This window comes from Mauremys reevesii, linkage group 2 (genome assembly GCF_016161935.1).
Source record: "Mauremys reevesii isolate NIE-2019 linkage group 2, ASM1616193v1, whole genome shotgun sequence".
NCBI classification, from domain to species: Eukaryota; Metazoa; Chordata; order Testudines; family Geoemydidae; genus Mauremys; species Mauremys reevesii.
The window spans coordinates 97,351,332-97,374,206 of NC_052624.1; the positions used below are offsets into that span (position 1 = coordinate 97,351,332).

At 39.3% G+C, this 22,875-nt stretch overlaps 1 protein-coding gene and 1 long non-coding RNA gene across 2 annotated transcripts in view; one reads left to right on the forward strand and one right to left on the reverse strand.

The window, feature by feature from the left end:
• Window positions 1-17,857, reverse strand: part of LOC120397722 — a 45,152-nt gene extending 27,295 nt beyond the window's left edge. The window contains exons 1-2 of the long non-coding RNA XR_005593959.1: window positions 17,716-17,857; window positions 16,544-16,673 (exon numbers count right to left, since the gene is read on the reverse strand). This is a non-coding gene — a long non-coding RNA (uncharacterized LOC120397722). The remainder of the gene's footprint in view (window positions 1-16,543; window positions 16,674-17,715) is intronic.
• Window positions 1-22,875, forward strand: part of CNTNAP2 (contactin associated protein 2) — a 1,620,276-nt gene that overhangs the window by 242,545 nt on the left and 1,354,856 nt on the right. The gene's annotated exons all lie outside the window — the stretch shown is intronic.

Genomic DNA, 22,875 nt, shown 5'->3' on the forward strand with positions numbered 1-22,875 from the left:
CAGTCATGCTGAGTTTAAATGCAGTTTTCTAAATGAGGGATCAAATCTTCATCCTATTTGAAGTTAATGACCAAATCCTCATTGCTTTCAATAAGATGAGACTTTAATAGGAGATCTCTGAAACACTTCCATTTTCACTGACTGGGCCTTCATTTATGAATCAGGAATCCTAAACTAACAATGAAAGCTTGTTTTATACATTTTCCCCTTTCCTATCAATATAATTGTCTAGCATGATGAACCATGGAGCCAACTTCTTCTCTGATACATGTTCACAATTTCTATAGGCTTAAAATGGGGTCGCCAACTGTCTAATCACACACCTTTGTCCTGGGCCCTACTCCACCCCTTCTCAAAGGCCGCACCCCTGCCCTGCCCCTTCTCTGAGGCCCCTCCCTCCTTTGCTCGCTCTCCCCCACCCTCACTCACTTTCACCGGCTGGGATAGGGGGTTGGGGTGCAGGGTGTGAGTGCTGAGAGGGAGTTTGGGTTCAGGAGGGGGCTCATGGCTGGCACAGGGTTGTGGGATGCAGGAGGAGTTGTGCGCTCTGGGAGGGAGTTTGGGTGTGGGGGGGCTCAGGGCTGGGGTGCAGGCAGGAGGGGGTGCAGGGTGTGGGCTCCGGCCAGGTCATGCTTACCTCAGGTGGTTCCTGGAAGCAACGGCATGTTCAGCTCCTAGGCTCAGGGGCAGCCAGGCGGCTTCGTGCTGCCCCTGTCTGCAGGCACCCCCCCCACCCCCCCGCAGCTCCTATTGGAGCCAATGGGAGCTGCGGAGTCAGTGCTCAGTACGGGAGCAGCGTGCAGAAATCCTCTGGATGCCCCTGTGCCCGACATGCCGGTCGCTTCTGGGAGTCACACAGAGTCAGGGTAGGTACGCAGCCTGCCTTAGCCCTGCTGCGCAGCCTGACTTTGTGGCCTAAAATCTCCTGGATTGGCTTCAGTAGCCTCCAGGAGATTGAGCCCAATTCCAGGAGACTCTCGGCCAATCCGGGCGGGCTGGCAACCCTATCTTAAAGTAAGAGCTGTGTGTATTAGTGCTAGGTGGAGACTGGTTTTTAATTCCACTTCACTGGAAAGTCCACAATTTAAATTTTTTCATAAAAAATGAAAACAAAAATATATTGTAATTTCCCACTTAACTAAATGCTAAACAATATTTTGAGTGGGTTAATCAAAACATTTTGTTTTAATAATATCTAAACGTTTCCTTCTGAGTTTTACATTTTCAAAAAAAAAACTAAACAAAAAGTTATTTTTAAACAAAAAATCAAAGGTCCTGTTCTGAGAACATCAAAATGCTTTCTAATTTTTCCCCAAATTAAATTAAATCAAAATTGACACATTTTCATTCAACATTTAGCTTTCAACAAGTCAGCATTTTCTGATGGAAAAAAGTTTCACTGAAAATTTTCCAACCAGAACTAGTCTGTACATCTCAGATTTCAGTTCAGCATATAGTGGTATACAAATGGTAGATCCACATTTCTTTGGATGATGGATGTATAGGGCAAAGTTAAAGGTAAGAAGGGAGAACCCTGGGATTTTATAAAAACAAATTGATCATTATGTGCTTCTTACAGTATTTGTGAAAATCAGTTTAATTGAATTCCTCTTCTCTCACCCACACTGAAGGATTTAGAGTAGTTAAAGATCTGTTTGTTGCTATAATGTTTTCCCTTCCAACAGAAGAAGATATCTCCAGTGTTTTCCCAGTTCAATTTTGGATGTGTTTTTTGTCAATTCCCTTGAAAGTTGGACCAGTGATCTTGCAGTTTGGAAAGCTTCTTAATATTTAAGTATAATTTGTTGTTTTAGGGATTTTCCTTTGTGGTGAATTATATTTAAAAGTGCTAGTAATATGTAGTAAGCGGTGTTAAGTTTTGATCAGTGTGGTCCTTGACCTTTTTAATGGTCTTGCTAATTGTGGTTTGTGTGTGTTTGTGTTTTTTGGTAGGGACTGGGGAGTATATGACCTTTGGTATGGTTTCTGTGTACACGTTCGTACACACACATGTTTGTTTTTGGCTATTTGGATCTTTGAGGATGCTGATTATTTGAGTACAAGACACCTATGTGAAAGTGTTTTCCCACTGCACTTCTATGAAATTCTCCCTTGCTGTAGACTATTATATATTAATTCCCAGCCAAAAGTTATTCTGGCAAGGTAATATAATTTGTTTAGGTTTCATTTTGTGCTCTAAAGTAAACAAATATTTTGTATTATCAATGCCAATAAATCTCTTGTTCCTATAACAGTTCCTATAACAGTTTATGGATTTTTGTAAATTAACAGCTCCTTATAATATAATTGTTTTGGCAGCAGATAAAAGTAGATTTCTAGTTCTTACAGCTAATATAGAAAAAGCTTATGAGATTATAATGTTATATTAGAAATTTATGACATAATATATACCATTATTATGAGAAACAGTCTATCCAGTGGTGTAATTGTCTTTGTAAATGCAGGGACTAAATTAAAAAAAAAATCTTTATATTATGACCTTTATTACAGTTCACATTTAGACAACTGTAATAGTCACTTATGTTCTTAATAATGGACTGTTGTTTATTGTGTTTTTTTAAATATTTGCAATAATCCCCTCACATGCTAGCTGGTATCATGAGGATAGATATGTTTACAGCTCTGTGTGTGTGTGTGTGTGTGTATGTGTCTATATAGTGTGTGTACGCAGAAGCAACATGTGCATGTGCATATACAAAACTCTTACATTACTCTTGACCAGGATGAAACTTAAAAATTAAAAATAATAATAATAATCTTTAGAGCCCATCTTGACTTTTACTGTGTCAGGGTGGAGAAAAGGGAGCAGGACCAACGCACAGCTGCTTGAGAGATGAGTTGACTTGCATGAGCCTTTTTTCCCATCCAGACCCATATTGGGATAGGCTCTTCTAGCCAATGAGTCTCATTCCTCTACCCAGCTAAGAGCGTCACTTTAGAACCAAGAGTTCTATTTTTGTGAAGTGACCCGTTTAAAGTGTTAAGAGCTTGGTGATACAGATATTTTTCACCCTGGCAAGCAGGCTTAGTCTTTAGAAAATAAATGTTTCAAGACTCCTCTTCAATCTTCCCTTCTTCATCTGTCTAAAGTACTTCTGTGGCCCCCACTGAATCTGAACACTAGACTGCTCAGAAAAAGGAATTTCCATGCCACTGGAATAAGAACATAAGTCAAAGTTATGAAATTTATCATGAAATGGAAATTCTGAAAAACTTTCCTTCATAAACATTGAAATGTTTTGCTTAAGGAATGCTGGATCATTTAGTTTCAATAATGTTGAAAAGTTTTAAAATATGGCTATTTTATATTTATTTTTGTCCACATATATAAAGTATATTCTAATGGTTGAAAGGAAAGACAATGAAAGTTAAAATGAAACATTTTTACCATGTTGAGGCTAAATGTTTTTATCTTGTCAAGCTGAAGCAAGAAAGTCAAAACAAATCATTTTGCCTTTTCCCTTTGAAAATTTCTTTGAAATTGACACTTCCCATTAAACATTTCAGCTTCAAAGAAACTGCATTTTCTGACAGAAAACTGTTAAATTTGTCAAGCAGCTCAACTTTACAAGCTTTAATGAAATCCTAAAGACACCTCAGTGTGGCACAGAAATTCTTTTATCTCCATTTTACAGATGGTGAACTGAGGCAGAGAGAGACTAAATGACTTTGTCAAGGTCTCACAGGAACTCTGTAGAAGAGCTTGGAGTCTCCTGAGTCTGAGGCTATTGCCTGGACCACATGAGGAGTCAATGAACTGTGCCTAAGGAAAACAGGGAGAAACCAAGCCACTGATTTCTTTCTCACAGGCCCAGCCTGTACATTTTGGTGTTGCTCTGCTGACCTATATTTCTTACATAGATTAAAGGGTAGGGGAAGAGGGTATATTTGATGTCAAGGTCTCCTGTTTCAGGGACCCAGATGCTGTGGCCTATAAGCTGCTGTGGTGGCTGCTGATGCTGTGATGGCAGCTGAGGCTTCCCCTGAATGAGGCTGTTTCAGTGGCCCTTGGCCATTGCCAAGAATAATGCCACCCCAGCAATAAGCCTAAAGCTTATTTGTACAGGAGACAGAACTTTCTCTGGGGACTAGTCCCAGACTGTGGTATGAACTCCCCCGGGAACTACGGACATCACAGACCTCGCTGCTTTCCATTCCTAGTCAAGGCGCATGTAGAGGAAGAGAAAACAAACCACTCATGACAGATGTATAGTCATGTTGGTTAATGCACTACTGGAAGACGCTCAAACCATGGTATAAAAACCTATTTCAAATAGAATAGAATGCTTTCAATCTGGTTGCCATCGCTGTCAGTGCTTGTCTCTGGATTGTCTCTTAAAATTTCAGTTCTAAGAATGAGTTGGGGCAAATGGAGTGATTACAAGAGAGAGGGTGCTTCCAATTGATTGGTTCTGCAGATGTGTCTAAGATGTGCTTGCACTGGTGCAGTGCATCACAGAACTAACAATGAGGTATATGTTGCTGCTTTTGTCTCATATTGTACATAGTTTAAAAGATTTCAACTTAACACATTGTATCATTTGTTCAAACTTGACTACAATGGCATGTTTCTGATACGTTTATTCAACACTGATCATTTCTGCTGCCATACCAAGGCTGAAAGCAGTAAGTGAAATAATGATCCATATAAGGTTTGAGGAGTGTAAAAATAGGAATGGTCTCCTTCATAATTAATCTGCTAGGTTATATTACACAGCTTTCATTCTGTTATATATTGACATCATGATGTACGACAATGTAACAAAAATTCTTATAATCATTAAAAATACCTATTTTTAATGGCCACTATCAATTTCAGTTTTATAAATAATAAAAAAGTTCCAAGTTTTCCTATTTTAGTAGCAATGCAGAAGGCCTTGTACCAATATTAGTCAGCTTTTGTATTTTATAGCAGTTGTGGAATGAATGACCAGGACTACTAACTCTGAAAAACCTTTATACTGAGGTTCCTTGGCCTAAACCTTCAGCACAGGCCCACTGAAATAAATAGAGCTATGCTGATTTTACACCAGTTTAGCATCTTGCCTTCAGTATTATACAAATGGTCTTAGACTTGGACAATAACTCTCCTGCTAGGTCAGTCTTTGGCCTTTTCTGAGCAATTTCTAACATTTTTTTGCTGAATTGGGTGATGCTTTTGGTGGCTACTGTCGAACAAGTTCAACAGTGACCTAAAATGGATTTAAATTGATGTCTTAGCAAGGCCAGTTAATGGATGTTCTCAGCATTTGCCCTATGTGATAATTATGGGTAAATCCTTCTTCACCCACACCGCTGTTGAAGGAACAAAATATAGCAGAACTGTTGCAATTCTGTTGTGCAGGGTAGAGGAGAGGAAGCAAAGAGGTTGTGTGATGTCTCCTCAGTACCCTATATGCTGCAGTGCCAAGCACCACCATGACTGAATCCCTGGGAGGACCTGCAGGGGTTGCTGGCTTCCAATCCTTCAAACCCTTCTAGTAGGGTTTTCTCTTCTTGATTACAGGTTTATGTCATTATTATTTTTTTTATCAAAACAAGGGTCACGCAGTTCAGGCTGAGCCTTTAAAGCAAAAGTTCTTTACTTGTCTGCTGGACCTCTTGAACCTGATCTCTATCAGTATATGCCATTCCCGCAGGGGTGGTGGTTTAGTTCATCTATCCTGGGATGTGCAGTCAGTCCCATCCCTTCTCCCATGGCTTTTAGTTCCTGGGGAAATCACTAAATCGCTCCCATGGAGCCAGAATAAAATTTCCAGCTCACACAGATTGATATACTATTTAAAGATAGTTTATAGTCATCAGAAAAATAATCTTTTGTGGGGGATATTCTAGAAATATAACATTTAGTTTCAAAAGCTTTGTTACAATGAGAAAAAGGTGAGGATGCAGAACTGTGTCACGGAGTGATTATTTTGTTGATACTCAAAGGCGTAAAATATTTTGGATTGGACGAGTGCATGTACTAGCTGGATGGTAAACAACTGACAGCTCCTATTACCTTTATAGACCAGACTTAATGGCTTGATACTGCACTGATTGAAGTCAATGGCAAAATACCCATTGACTCCAGTAATGCAGTATCAGGCTCTGTGCAATTGTTGTTTTTTAATCTAGCCATTGAAATTAAATTCATGTTATCAATTAAATTCTAATAACAGTAGAACACCTCAGTCACTACTTGATGCTTTTTAAATCTTAGATAACATACAGCACTCAGTCTTTAACATCTGGTATTTTGTTTTATGACCTAAAACTGTGTAGACTTCCAAAATATTTTACTTAAACCATTAAAATATCTTTAAGAGGAAGTATGAAGAATGGACTTTCTTCTCAAAAGGGATAGGGGAATGGATTGCCCGATAAGCCACATTCCTCAGTCATTCTCTCTTCTCTGGGAGAAGAAAGAGGAAATTGTTCAATTGTCCACAGGTAATTGTTTAAAAGTACAAAAAAATTGACTGCCTATTGCTGCAATTGTAGCCAGTTCTTCTACTTTACCTGAAAACGGTTTTTATTAAGACAAAGTTTGGTCAGCAAGATCTGATCATTAATAAGTGAAAAGAGTAAAAGGGAAAACTCTCCAGGTTAGACTTGATCCCAGTCCTATAATATTAGGTGTAAAGCCCCATCTTCCTCATGGCATTCTCCTGTTCTGTCTCCTGAGGAAATGTTCTTCAAGCCCATTCCCAGATAACTTGTGCAACAAGTAGGGAATATTGAGCTGTAATTAACCCATTGATCTCAGTGAGCACTGTGTTGTGCCCAGTGACCAGTCACACTGCTACTTTTTGTTGAAAATCTGGATTTGTTTCAGAAAAATAAAACAAGTAGTAATTAGTCCAATTCTTACAAAAAGAGAGGAACTGTAACATACTGAAAAATATGTCAGGGTTTTGCCCAAACTTCTGGCAATATTCCAGAAGAGTTGACAAATTTTAGAAGCTGCTATATGTCCAATTGTGCTTTCCAGCTGAAGAATAAACTGAAGAAATATTGATGCAGACTCTGTATGCCCAGTGAAGTGAGCTGATGGGTAAATTCAGAAAGATTTGGCTGGCAAAACTATAATTCTCTCTCCGCTTAGGGACGCACTGGATTCCTTGAGATAACCAGCTAGTCTCACCAAACTACTACAAGAGAGCTTCTTATGTGGACAAAGTAAAAAAAAAAATTCTATAAAAAGTTCCAAGTGGCCATTTAGAGAATGGGGCATGTCTATAAGGACAGTTTGTGCGTGATAAGCTGGAGGGTAAATATATAGCACTCTAGCCTGCCGCACACTAACTGGTTATGTGGGCCCTGCTACCCCACACTAAAAGTGCATTTGAAATAGGAGTAGGTCAAAGCAAGCTACAGAATTTTCAGTGTATGGCTGCAGGGACCAAAAGGCCAGTTAATACGCTGCAAGCTACTGCACTGTAGATTTATATCCCAGATTAACTGCATATAAGCTGTCCTCATAGGCAAACCCCAGCTCTGTCAATAGCTACTTGAAACTTTATAGAATCCTTTCACTGTTCTCTCATTGGTTGACTTTTTAATTGTATTTATACATTTCCTGGAGGGGGCTGCCTGAATTGCTGCAAAGCAGAGTCTTAACCAGCAATAGATATGAGAATCCACCTTTCTAAATTGCAGCAATGTCACTTCCAGGGAGCTGTACTTACAGGCCTCATTTATTATTCAGTCTAGACTACACTTAGACATGCCAGAGACACTGTATCCTATTCTAGTTCATGTGAAATGGAAAGGATCACTTTCAATCACGTTTGTGGTGTTACAATCATAAAGACAGTATAGCATGAAAAACTGAAAGAGAAATCAGTCTCTTCCTGCCCTTCTTTGATGATTAAAACCATTTGCAAGAAAAGGCTAAGGCCATGTCTACACTACCACTTATGTCAGCAAAACATATGTTGGGGTGTAAAAAACCACCCTCCTGAGAGACATAATTTTGCTGACATCAGCGGTGGTGTGCACAGCGCTATGTTGGCAGGAGAGCTTCTCCTACTGACATAGCTACAGCCGTTCATTGGGGGTGGTTTAATTATGTGCTGCTGTAATCTCTCTAGTGTAGACATAGCCTAAGTGAGTTCTCCCCATATTGAGGACAGTGTTGGCCTCTGGTTAATGCCTGTGAAAGGCCTTCTATATACTGTACTAATCCACCCATTTTTCAGCCTCTTTTTAATCTCACTGTCATTATGGGTCAAATATCCCATCCTCCATTCTTATCATTGAGAAGAACTGAACATATCTCCCTTTGGAGCTGTCAGTGCTATGCCATAATCAGTTGTAGGAACAATGATGAGAAGCACATCAAAAAACAGCTTTCAGGGCTGGAACCCAATACTTCCAGCTTCTGCAGAAGTGATGAGGAATAGAAATCAAAGCTGGATGGTTGTAATTATTGGTATAACTAGGCCACTCTGACGGACAGAAATTTTTAATCAAAAAAGAACAACCACATGTTTTAGAGAAAATATGTTCTTTGTTCAAGTCAAGATGGTTTTCCTTTCAGACATTTAGATGCTTCATAACAAATCTGTTAATTTACAATATGAAAAGCTACAATTAGTTTCTAACTAAAGTGTAAAAAAAAAGAAGAAGAAGAAGAAGATAACAGTCCTAGGTATTAAAAGACAACAATAATGTTTTCTTTGAGAAAGCATATGTGTGCCAGTATTGCAGTGTGAAAGGTGCCAGCTTCCTTCAGTTCTGGAAAGGTGCACCCAGTCCAGTATGAGCCATAGCATAAGGCTGTGTTTGCAGAGTGTAGGATATGCCCTCATGGAGCGGCATGAAGAACTAGTTTGGAGGGCTGGAGGGGCTTAATTTTTTCCATAGCTTCAGCTTTCATTTTTTTTAAAAAGCTGAAAATTGTGAAAAAAGCCTTAAAAATGACCTTAGTGTAACTGAAGAAGAAAATCTGCCCGAGTCTGTAAAGATACGGAAACAATAGCTTTGCAGTGTTAGCTACCCTATTCTCTCTCACTGGGTGTTGCTAACTCAAATACTCATAGATAACAACATTTTTAACAATTTCACTGCACAAAGGACGTATGAAAGAAAAATAAGCATCATATTTGGAAGATATTTAACATCAATGTTGAATGTCCAGCATTTGATAAAATATTTAAAAGGACATGATTCAGCTTCATTTGATTAAAATTCCAGAATATGGCTTCTAACAGCAGATGGTGGAGTTGCAGGGTCATACCGTTGGTCTCATTTTCCTGAAAGGGGTTTGACCTTTCCAAAGTTGAGGAAATGCTGGCATAAAGCCACATTATAGCCATTTCAACTTTGGTAATAATCAGGTGACCTACTAGGAGTCACACATTGCAATATATAATAGTCATATACAGCTGCCGGTTTGCCCCTTCTGTTAATTGTGTTACCCGTAATTCAAGGGTAAGCTAAACATCACACAAGAACAACATGGGAGGGGAGCAGGGAAAGAAAGGAGAAAAAGAAAAGGAGAAAAAACGAAGATGATTGTAATGCAAAAGCAGTGGTGACTCCTCCGATCAAGCAGGTTCAAACTGGCCATCAAGTTTTAGAGTCAATATCTTAAAATATTGCATGACATCCGACGAAGTGGGTATTCACCCACGAAAGCTCATGCCCCGATATGTGTGTTAGTCTGTAAGGTGCCACAGGACTCTTTGCTGCTTTTACAGATCCAGACTAACACAGCTACCCCTCTGATATCTTAAAATATGACACTATCCCTTATTATTGGGCTTTAGGTCTCAGTTTCACAGCTCACGTATGCCTGCATTTATTTTTCACTGTCCAGGGTCATGAGATGGCTGGCCCTGCATCCAACCTGTCTGTGACAGGTTCTGCTAAGGAGGATGAGCCAACCCAGATGGGCCATTGAGTAAATTGTCTGAGTGGCTGGGTAGCAGGAGCAGGTAATTACCTATGGAATATAAATAAAGGGTCAAATAGAGGGTTATGAAGGCTTGGTCGGGAGGTTCCAGAAGACATGAAGCTATGGAGGAGAGTAACTTCTCAAGAGGAGCTCGTTAGAGAGCTTACTAGGAAAAGGAACATTGGAAGGGTGCTCCTAGAAAGAAGAGGTTCTGAAGGGGAATGGCTACGAGAGCCAAGCCCTAGGGAGACCTGGTCCCAGTGGAAAGATCTTACCAGTCAGCAGCAGGAGCTCCACATTGCAGAGGACTTATACACTGCTCTGGAGAAGAGGTGCAATGTTTTGACCTCTGCAGGGGATTGCAAGCCCAGAGGAGGAACATTTCCTCTGGTGATGGCAAGAGACCTGATTCCACAGGTGGGCTGCAGGTCAAGAAGGCCTCACTAGTAAGGAGCTTGTAGAGAGGAGATGGGTGGACTCAGATGGAGCAGACAGACTAAGGTTAACTGCCCTCCTTCCCCACTCCCCACACAGCCAGGATGCTGAGATGTAGACTTGCTTGGGTGTCACACTGAACCTTTCACTGAATAAATTAGATCCCTGAAGGGGCTCTGCTCACTACATAAAAGCCCCACAGAAGTCAATGAAAGCTCAGTATGGGAAACTGAGGCAGGAACATGCCCATAGACTCGTCAGCCTTGACACAAGGAGGCAAGGAGTGTCCACCATGACAGTTAACAGCCTCTGTTGAAAGTGAAGAGAAGGTAATGCTGCTTCTGCTGTCAGTTCCACCAACCTCATGATTTTTTTCTGGGTACAAGCTAATAAGATCTGAATCTCTCTGTCTGTGTAACCATAGTCAAACTATCAGAGCCCAAATAAGTGAGGCAAGCTGCACAAACTATTTTCTAGAAATGTGCTCTTGCCAAAAGTAAATATTGTTTCAACTGAAGAGGCAGGCTGGTGCATGGGTAGCCTTTAGAAGAAATAGAGTCTTTTGCAAATAGGTAGTGATTCTACAAACAGCAATTAGAATACATTCCTTGCTTTAAGTCTACGGTTCCATATTACAATAACTTTTCTTTTGCCAGACTTCTTGTTCCTTCCTCTTTGCTTTGACACACATTGTAGTGTTTTTTTACTCCAATGGAATATTGTATACTTCTGTGAGGCTGGCCCTTCCATCATTTTTCCTTTCTGAGACACTTCAGATGTAGTTTCTCTAACCTATCGTAAGATCTAGGTGCCTCTGTGCCATTCTGATTGTCATTTGCTGTACAGTTTCCCTACCTGTGCCAACCTTTTACTTTAATCATAAGGTAACCACAACTCCCTTCCACATCCCAAGGGTGAGTGTTATCTACTGCTCCCACAACGGCCTTCTTTTGCTCAGTAGGACTACAGTGTACATACACGGATAATAGATATCTGGGGAGAGGTTTTGCAATGCTACTGAAGATTTTCTGAAGAAAACCTCAACTCAAAGCTTTAAGGAGAGGAGATTGTCTGACTCTCTGAATTTCTGCATATTTTTCTGTTTTAGTTTCTATTACAACTGTCCCTACTCTCATATTTTAATACCATGTACCAATATAAATACTTTCCACTCAAACATTTCAAGATGCTTTACAAACATTAAATGGCCAGGGTGAGGGGGAGTATAGGGCATAAGATAATTCATAAAGCTTTTTCTTTGTAAAAGTTGGGACACAGAGTTCTGATATTATGGGACTGGAGGAGATGGAATAGGAAAGTGATTACACCTGCCTATAGTTTCCTGCCCAGAACTGCCACTGCGCAAGGCAGACTTTTGCTTTGATTTACCCCACTATATATCAGAGGGATTACAGGGACCAAAACTGAACTACACTGGAATTTTTTTGCTACGAGGACTGGTATTTACATAAGTGTTTACACAGTGTTCAATACAATGGAGCCCTCATTCCTAACCGAAGCTTCTAATTGCTCCATTTTGCCATACCCAGTCATTCTTAAATCATAAAATTGATTTAATTATTTTTTAAAAAAATATGATATATTTGACTTGCCTTTTGGTTTTTGAATTCTTGTTTTCAAGCTTTTCTCTTCAACCATTGACGCTAGAAATATACTAGAAAGAAAGCTGAATTTCTCAAGTATTCACAGGACTCAAGGAGATGGGGCTTTAAAGAAAACACTAAATACTGTGAGATGAGTGATCAAGGAAAGTTGGCAACATTGGGTTCTACTATAATAATGGACATTATCATAACAGCAAAATCTAGTGCATTTTATATATGCTTTGTGACTAAACACACAATACATTTGTCATTATGCTTAAATAAACAAACAGCTATATATATGTGTGTGTGTGTGTATATATATATAATATGTTTGTTTGTATGTATGTGTGTGTATATATAAATTAAACAAAACTCCAATAATTTTATACGTGATGTTTTTTCATAGGTGGCTGTCTTTTTTTTTTTAAAACAAAAAAAATGTTGCCTTGTGCTTACAAGCAGGAACTCATGTATTCTAAACAGAATATATTGTAATATAAGACTAATATGTGCCATTTGTTAGTCTCGCTTCAGGGATGACCTGGGGTAATTTTTAGGGAAAGCAATCACTACATTAGAAATTATGATCATCAAAAGCATATGTAAACTGGATTACCAGCCCCAGGGCAGGCAACACAAGTGGCAAGTATACTGGCATCCTGCTGGTGCTAATAGCTGCCTTTTCTCACAGAAGAGGGTGGCACAAGTCAACAATTAAAATAAGTACTCCATATTTTATTTAAAACAAAGATCTAAAATCATCTGGTTTTTTTCACTTGGATCCGCTTTAGCATTGAAATTTAAACAAATGGAGGCATAAACATGCTGTCTTCGAGAGCTGCTCTTACCAGTAAAGCACTTAACATGCAAATCTGCTACATAAATTGAGCTTACAAGTGGCATTGCACAAAGATTACTGTTACATCTCATTCTAGAGTCAGAAAGGATGTGAAAAACATAACTTGTTAGGGAAATAACTATAAATCAAGGGAAAAATTGGCGCAAGCTATTACAGGCTTAGTACAGAAACTTTCATTTTAAACAGCATTGTATAACCAAGGCATGCATAATTTGTTACAATGACCATGGACATGAATCAAGCTATGTGATTATAAGTAAGAAAATCTTAGGATTTCAGTGTCACTTGAGTTCTAGTGCAAGTGTGGTTGCAGCGGAGGTGACTAGGGGGGATTTATAAACTTGAGGGGCCTAATTCTCCTGCCTTCCATTTTGTGCAGTGATGTATATCCCTGCTGTACTGGTTTAAATCCCTACCACATCTGATTTCGCCATTCACTTATACTGATGGTAGCATTGGCACTGGTGTAAATAATTACACAAGCTACAAGGCAATCAGGCCCTACATTTAAGTTGCTCTAATTATGACATAGGATCCAATTCTGTCACTGCTTGTGTGTAACTCACCGGCTTGAGCAGAAATTCTGTATGAAGTATAGTCACTGTTCAGAACTAACTACTTAAATCTAATTTGCTATTATTACTCTGGGGCCTGATTTTCCTCTCACTTACATCAATGTAAATCAGAAGTAATTCCTAGAGGTATGCTTGTGTAAAAGAAAGGAGAAGCAGGCCCTTAATATAAAAATGTGCTGCCTATAAACACCCAATTAATTGTCCCCCATCTGCACCATTTTACTTTTCAAACTGGAAGGTTGGAGCAACTCCACTGACTTCAGTGTTTTTGCATAGACACAGTTCTAGCTGAGAACAGAATTTGCCAATAGGCATTTTGACCAGATGTCACCTTTTTTATTTCTTGTCAGTTTGGAAAGTAATTAAGCAAGTAGATTCACTAATAAAATATCAAAAAACCCAAACTCCATAAATGGACCAGATTATGCTTTCATTTATGCCTGCTTTTCAGTAGCATAATTCTGATTTAAAATGGTGTTGCACTAGTAAATGCAGGATATCAGGGCAAAATCTGCCCCCATATTTTTCATGAAAACACAGTCCTCATAGCACAAAGCGTACCCACAATCTTTAGCACAGAAGTTAGCTCTTTGATTTATTAGACTCTTATCATTAGTCTCTCTTTAGCTTGTTTTAAAGCTCAACATAGTTGTATGTTATGAAAACAGACGCTAGGGGGATACGCCTATAGGACCCAAAACAAACATGATCGGCCAAAAAAGTGAATTGAACTTGTTTTAAAATAAGTGCTACGGATTTCAAAGTGCTTTCCTTAACCGATGTCAGCTCTAACTATACTGTGTTCAGTACATGAAAGACTTCATAGAAATATGTCTAACTATGTTTTGCTCCATATTTCTTCACAACTAGCACATAAGAAAACAGCTTCTCTCTTGTTTTGCTGTCATATGAGATGTTAGAATAAAACTGCTCTTAAACAAAAAGGAATTCTTTGTAAGGTTAAATATAAGTCCAGTTCCAAGGACACATTAACAACACTGAGCACAATGGGAGCAGTCAGCAATCTAGTAAATGGTCATTAAAAACCACCTTCATAATTGATAATCTTGCTGGCCTGCTCATCAGAAAGGCTAAAAACTTTCCATCCTTATGCTTATTCACTGACTCTTTGCTTTAGATTATTGTTGACTCTCTGCAAGGATTTTTTTTTAATACAGTGTATGAAGGACTCTAGATAAAAAATAAATGGCATTAAATTATATAATAAAAAAGCCCGTTAGTGTGAATGCCTTCTTTCAAGGTTGTCATAATGTGTCAATTTGAAAAAGAAACTAGTTTATTCCCATCTTTAGTGTGATAGTTTAAAATGTAGTATGCCTGAATTAGTTCTTTTCCGAGCACATAATGGGCTATTTTGAACGTTATATCAAGGTCATTTGTAACTAACTGCCTCAACTTCCTGCCTTAGCCAGGTACAAGACACTTGCAGGTCAGAGTGACTCAGATGCTGTGTTTATTTTTTTCCTATGACACGCTAACATGGTTGCTAACCATTATTAGTGCAGTGACTTAGAATAGTTTCATAACTATCTTCCTTCTATGCCTTTTCTCCTTACTGGTGGAGACTTTAGTCATACCATTGTTCCCTCTCTGTCCTAAGACAAGCAGACCCTTCTAGTGCTGAATACTGCCTTGCTCCCAGGCTTCCTTTAGTGTACTATGATGAAGATAAGATGCCTAGAATCCTAGCCCTCTACTGGCTACTATAAATGACCAGTGCATCCTGATGGAGGTTTAGCTACTGTGCCTAAGATTTGTTTGATTAGAGTAGAGTTTGGTCCCATTGAAAGGCAAACTATAGTGATTGCCCACATGAGCAAGTAGCCAATATTGGACTAAGCCCTGCACCAAACTGTAGCTATTCCCTTTTTATTGTAGGTGAACACCTGATAGTGAATTGCTGCACATCTGCTGTGTTAATAAAACACCCAATATACTTAATGGTAAAATGTTATGGTTATTATACTTAAAATTAATAAACTGTTACATGGATAAAGCTAGTGATTGTTATATCTATACATTTATCTTCAGTAAAGACTTGAGTACATAAACACACGAAATACAAAGCTTCAGCCTTCTCATGAGCTAGTCCTACACTTTATCTAATCACAGTTCTGTGCAGTCAAGTGCATCACATGTAGGTGTAATATAATAAAATATTAGAGCAATTCTATAATACATGTGCACAATCATATAGCACATTAGTGATAAAATTGTGCACCTATTTACCCTTAATCTGAGTGTCTCAAAGTGTTTTATGGAGTTGTTATCCCTTTTATAGATGAGGAAACTGAGGCACAAAGCCAATATCACATAGCTACTCCATGACAAAGTAAAAGTATAACCCAGCTTACCCTCTTTCCAGCCCACTGCTTTACCCATGACAAGTCACCGTCTTCCAGCCATCAGCTGATTCAGTGACTTGTCGCTGGAACCCCCAGATGGAATTTCTATGTTATGTAGATTCACATTTGATAATTTCTAGAATTGGGATATTTCTTTTGGTAATATTTTGTATATATCTTCTAGATATAAACAGTCATTATATTGGTGGTGTATTCTGAGATTTGGTATGGCAGAATACAAATTTGTTGAATTTCAGAGAATACTGCAATGTTCCTCTGTTTTCCAGTGACGTGATAAGGGATTGCAGGATGAAAAACATTGTTATTTGCAGGATGTATATTTTGTGGGTTGGTTTGGATGAACTGATCTTTGTAAATTAGATTACTTCTGTGTATTCTAGGCATTAGGCATTTGTACAAATATTTATAACTTTAAGGTAGAAACTTCATAAGAAATTTGTAGTATAGAAAATTCTACTTCTATAGAAATAGAATTGCATGATGTCACATATGTAGTCAAAATCTATAATATGGCCTTCATCTAAACATGGTGAAGTGAATGTGATCTTGCAGGGAAAGTGATTTTAATTTCACCTCATTTCAGTTTAGCCATCCATAAAATGGATATAATACATATAGGTATTGTGAGTGACTTAACATTCGTTACATGCTTGGAGATCCCCAGATGAAAAGCTTAATAGAGATGTAAGGTATTATTTATAATAAAGGGATTAGAAGATGACTCAAGTGCAGAGTAGAATGTTCACTACTCTCCATTTCTGGAAACTGTTACTTACAAGTCTGTCATGGATCCTGGAGGTTAGTGTAAAGCTGGATCTGTCCCAATTATGTAGTATCTTGGCTGGTTGAAGTCCAAGACTCACATCTGTCTTTGTAGATTCTTTTTTAACTTTAATTGGCTTCTAACTAAATTGAGAGAGAGAGAAGAAATCTGAACTGAGAACACATAGTTCTTCGGAACTGTATTTTCCAAATCAATAAATAGATAAAATGCATAAGTTTGATCTGAAACACAAGTATTGCTTTCTATGGAGTTACTTTAACTCTTACAGCACCAAAGACAAAAACTTACCTTCAGTCTCTCCTCTCTTCCCCAAACTGGAGCTTTGATGAGTGCCTAAACCCCACTCACTCCCACCAGGCTAATAATTTCATACTGCCCACCCTTTACTCTGTCACCTACCCCACCCTTGCTCTTTCCTGCTTCTCCCAGCCACAGCCAGAGTTCCCTTTCTAGTCAGCCTTCCTTTAGACAGATTTTTTTTAACAAAGGAAGAAGTTGTAATCTGCCAGCTAGGAGAAGGTAGATCAGTTCAGGGTGGAGGAGGGGAAACGGGGAATGAGTGGACAAAGCATAATTTCCTTCCCCAAAACCAGAATAACTGAAATCCTTCCTTGCAAACACTGACTTATGGAGAGCAGTGGTGGTTTAGGAATAGCCACCCAGTATGGTAAAATTCCCCAGCAAGGGGCTGATTTGTTGAGATACTAGATACTAGTTTGAGCTTTTTGTTATTCTGAAAGGGCTCTGCACTCGATGATTCTCAGCCCGAGGGCTGTATTGTACAAGATGCAGATGTCTTGCAGATGAGGGTCCCAGCAATGATGTACCCTGATGTGCAGGGAGGAGGGGAGGATACTCTGGTGGTGAGTGTGCATCATAACAGGGCATCTATCCCCTCTACTTCTTCTGCAAGCCAGCAAGCCTCTTTTCTCCAGCATGATGGTGATTTGGAAACCATGAGTAATTCCCAGGGTAGCTTTCCTCAAGGATTGCATTGGGCTAGTATTGCCAATGTGTTACCCACACAGTGGCTCCCTACGGGTTAATGGGACCTTGTCCCAGTAAAGGCGACTTTATCACACGTTAAATATTCTTAAACTTGTACATGTATTTATTAGCAATCAACAATTAATCAGAATATGCACACCAACATCTAATGCTCACCACTCCCAATAAAGCAGATGGATGTCTCCCAATGGCCAGTCAGGATCCGATCTCACTCAGGGCTCCATCTTCCATGTAGACTAGTTGTGCCGTGGTTAAAAATCCTAGCAGCTTTGGTCTTGAGCTGTATCCCAGAGTTAAGTTCCAATGAGCTTGTTTCCTGACCCTCATTATATAGTTAAAATGAGAGTTCTTCTTATCAATACCTTAACTAATAATTTTACTCAAAGCATTTCTGTGCAAAAAACACTAACCAATCATTTTCTCCATCCAGAGGTTCACATGCCTAAGACTGCCTACTCATTAACTTTTGTGTCTTTCAAAGATAGTAAAAATTTCGTAAGGTCCATTTATCTTTATACTTCGTTAGTGGAATGCATTTGCAACAGCAAAACTTTTTACTTTTTACTATCAGGAAGAAGCTGCAGGAACTCAAGGCTAGCTTGTCCATTCTCTCCCCATTCTCATAACTTTGTGAACATATATCTGTCTCTGATAGTAATGCTGCAGCTGCAGCCTGTACTTTCCTATCTGTCTGCCTATGCCAAGGCTGAATTCTCCTGACTCTCTAGTTTTTGTTTTGAACGTACGGTGACTGAGCATACAGGATGACTGTGGGTTATGCTAAGTCCATATACAAGATGGCTGTGAGTCATGTCAGGTCCAGGCCTCTCGTTACAAACGGTTCTTGACTCTTCAAATGAGGTGAGCTGGAGTGGAGATTGGAAGAGCACATCACATCTGGTTTAAAAAAATAAAAATAAAAGGCCAAGCAAAGCTCCCATTGTGAAGTGTGTTCACACAGAAGACTTCTGAATAGGTGAAAATTCCTTCTGGATTCGCACTGCTGGAGTAAAAGCCATAATGTGGCCCATAGCTCTAATAGTGCTGGTCACTTTTGTTAAGTCACCTTGTATGCGAGTGGAAAGAAACATGGAGGCAATTCAAACTTTTTTTGGTAGCATCTTAAGAAAACTGCATCCTCTTTTGTAAGCAGTGCCAGCACACAGTTGTAATTGCTTTCATTTTCACTGCTAGCTTTTGGACAGCACTTTAACTGAGTGTGATAAATCAGCCCAATAGTCAAGACCTTTCTGAGGAACTTGGTGTGGAATACTTACTGCGGGGCAATCACTATACCATCCGTCTGGAAAAGAAGAAAGCGAAACTAATAATTCAGGAGAGCAGCAAAAGCATGGGAAGGGAAACTCTCACATGGCACCTACTCATAGCACAATGAATTCCTATAGCACAATCCTGTTCAGGAATGGACCAAGAGCCTGAACTTCTGAGGTGCTGAGTGCTTGTGGAATGAAGCTGTGCACTCCTGCTATTGACTTAGAGCAGAGTTGAGGTGATCAGCATCTATAGGGATCAGACCATACGTTGTTGTTTTGTTTTGTTTAAACAGTTATCTGTCATCCTTGCTAGTTTTCTAATTAAATTTTCACTGGAAAGACTGGACGTTCCTACGAGTTTTAATGCCTTTTAAGAATCTATCAATGGGTTTAGGTTTTAGAATTTTTCCTTGGGGGGAAAAATGACAATTGTTTTTCCTCCCCACACCCCAGCATGATCTAAATGATAAATTCATGGAATCTGTATGATTTCGTATACAAACGTGTATCTTTAGCTACTGCCAATGAGCAGAGAGTGCAGCTTCGGGGCAGATATGGCAGCTGTGGGGTGTAAATAAGCTCAGGTCAGTCCCCCTTTTCTTAGCTACCCTCCCTATTCCAGGAGCAGAGTTACTACATTTGCTGTTTACGACTGAGTTTCCATACTGCATTGATTCTGCTATGGCTAGCTGTAATGGGTTTAGGACAAGAATCTGCCAATGGTGGGGTGGAAAGTGGCTGTGAATCAAAAAAATAAACAATTATAATCCATATTTAACCACAGATTTAATGTGTGCTTTCTGTCTTTATATATAATTAGACACACTGGGAGAGGAGGTTGTTACACTCACAGTGAAAATGGTTGGACTTGCACACCTAAAATTCTGCCTAGCCACATATCCTAAACATAGAAATTTCTGATATCTCCAAATTCATTTACATTTTCCTACTTATTTAATGAAGTTTCTGGGGAGACTACTGGTGTTCATAACACATTTAATTGAGAGTTCAGATTTGTTTTCTTCCTGCAGTGTGAAAAGCACTGTAAGGGAACAATCACAAATATTCATTCTAATAGATTAATAGATTAATAAATTCTGAGGTCAAAAGAGACCACTATATTCATATAATCTCACCTCCTCCACAGCATGGGACAGTCAGTAATTACTACATCAAGGCTACAACTTTTGGTTCAGCTAGTTTTTAGAAACACATCAGTCTTGATATAAAGATTTCATGGGATGAAAAATCTATCATGTCCCGTGGTAAATAATTTCAATGGTTAATTACCCTCACTGTTTTTTTTAAACCAACCAACCAAACAAACAAAAACCTTTTATTTTAAGTATGAATTTGTTGAGCTTCAACTTCCAGCAATTGGATCTTGCATTTTCTGCTAGATTAAAGAGTCCTCTACTATCAGAAATCTTCTCCCCAGGAACGTACTTATAGGCTATGAGGGAATCACCTCTTAACCTTCTCTCAGATAAACTAAATAGATAGAACTTCTTAAGTCTATTACTGTAAGCCAAGTTTCCAGTGCTCTAAGCATTCTTGCAGCTCCTTTCCAGACTCTTTCCAGTGTTTTAATCCTTTTTTAAATGTAAACACCAGAACTGGACTCAGTATACCAATAATGGCCTCACTAATCTGTAAGCAGAGGCAGTACCACCTACTTACTCTTATTCAACATTTCCATGTTTAAATCCAAGAATTGTTAGCCCTCTTAGCTACAGCATCACAGGACCTCATGTTCAATTGGTTATCCACCATGACCCCTATGTCCTTTTCAAAGTCACTGTTTTCAAGGATACAGTCCCTTGTCCCTACATTCTTTACTCCTAGGCCTGGTCTACACTGGGGGGGGGTCGATCTAAGGTACACAACTTCAGCTACGTGAATAGCGTAGCTGAAGTCGAAGTACCTTAGTTCGAATTACTTACCCGTCCTCACGGCGCGGGATCGACGTCCGCAGCTCCCCCGTCAACTCCGCCACTGCCGTTCGCGGTGGTGGAGTTCCAGAGTCGACGGGAGCGCGTTTGGAATTTGATATATCGCGTCTAGATGAGACGCGATATATCGAACTCCAAGAAATCGATTGCTACCTGCCGATATGGCGGGTAGTGAAGACGTACCCCTAGATGTGTGCCTTTACATTTGGCTGTATTAAAATAGCATTTATCCTCAATTTTTTTATGAATAGTCATATAAATAATATCTCATCCCTCATGCTCTGCAACACTATTTTTTGCAACCACTTCCTTGGGCTACATGTGGAAGGGAAAGACTGACCACTAAGTGTCAGTAAGAATGAAAGCAAGTGAGCGAGAGATAGTGAATCATCTTATCTCTTATTATCTGATCCTGCAAGTATTAATCACATGAGTAATCCCATTGAAATCAGTGGCACTATTTGTACAGTAACTCCTCGCTTAACATTCTAGTTCCTGAAAAATGCTACTTTAAGCAAAACGATGTTAAGGTAATCCAATTGCCCCATAAGGATTAATGTAAATGAGGGGGGGGAGGGTTAGGTTCCAGGGAATTTTTTTTCGCCAGACAGGACTTAGATTTGTACATATATATATATATATATATATATATATATATATATATATATATATATATACACACACACATATATGCACACATATATACAGTATAAGTTTTAAACAAACAATTTAATACTTTACACAACAATGATGATTGTGAAGCTTGGTTGAGGTGGTGAAGTTAGAGGCTGGAAGAGGGTGAGATATTTCCCAGGGAATGCCTTACTGCTAAATGATAAACTAGCACTCGGCTGAGCCCTCAAGGTTAATACATGGTTGTTAATATAGCCTCACACTCTACCAGGCGGCATGAATGGAGGGAGGGGAGACAGCATGGCTGAGAGAGACATACACCGTTTGTGAGAGAGATGTGCATTGCCCCTTTAAGTATGCTGACACCACTCTAGGTGCACTACCCTTTTAAGTAGATCAGCAAGCTCCCTCCCTCCTAAGCCCTGTCCTATCTGTCCCTCCCCGCTCCCTCCCTCCTAAGCCCTGTCCTATCTGTCCCTCCCCCTCCCCTGCTCTATGGAGATGGGGGGCAAGAGCAGGGGAAGGGGGGACACCCTGACATTAGCACCCCTCTTCACCCCGCCCCGCACAACAAGCAGGAGGCTCCCAGGAGCAGTTCCAAGGCAGAATTGTAATAAGAAAAGCCAAAAAGGAGTTTGAAGAACAGCTAGCCAAAAACTCAGAAGGTAATAACAAAATATTTTTAAGTACATCAGAAGCAGGAAGCCTGCTAAACAACTAGTGGGGCCCTGGACGATTGAGATAAAAAAGGAGCACTTAAAGACGATAAAGTCATTGCAGAGAAACTAAATTAATTCTTTGCTTCAGTCTTCATGGCTGAGGATATTAGGGAGATTCCCAAACCTGAGCCATCCTTTGTAGGTGAAAAATCTGAGGAATTGTCACAGATTGAAGTGTCACTAGAAGAGGTTTTGGAATTAATTGATAAACTTAAGAGTAACAAGTCACTGGGGCTAGATGCCATTCACCCAAGAGTTCTGAAAGAACTCAAATGTGAAATTGCAGAACTATTAATTATGGTTTGTAACCTGTCCTTTAAACCAGCTTCTGTACCCAATGACTGGAAGTTTGCTAATGTAATGCCAATATTTAAAAAGGGCTGACATCAGTACCGGGCAAATTAGTTGAAACAATAGTAAAGAATAAAATTGACAGACTCATAGAAGAACATACATTGTTGGGCAAAAGTCAACATAGTTTCTGTAAAGGGAAATCGTGTCTTACTAATCTATTAGAGTTCTTTGAAGGGATCAACAAACGTGGACAAGGGGGATCCAGTGGACATAGTGTACTTAGATTTCCAGAAAGCCTTTGACAAGGTCCCTTACCAAAGACTCTTACGTAAATTAAGTTGTCATGGGATAAGAAGAAAGATCCTTTCATGGATTGAGAACTGGTTAAAAGACAGGGAACAAAGGGTAGGAATAAATGGTAAATTTTCAGAATGGAGAGGGGTA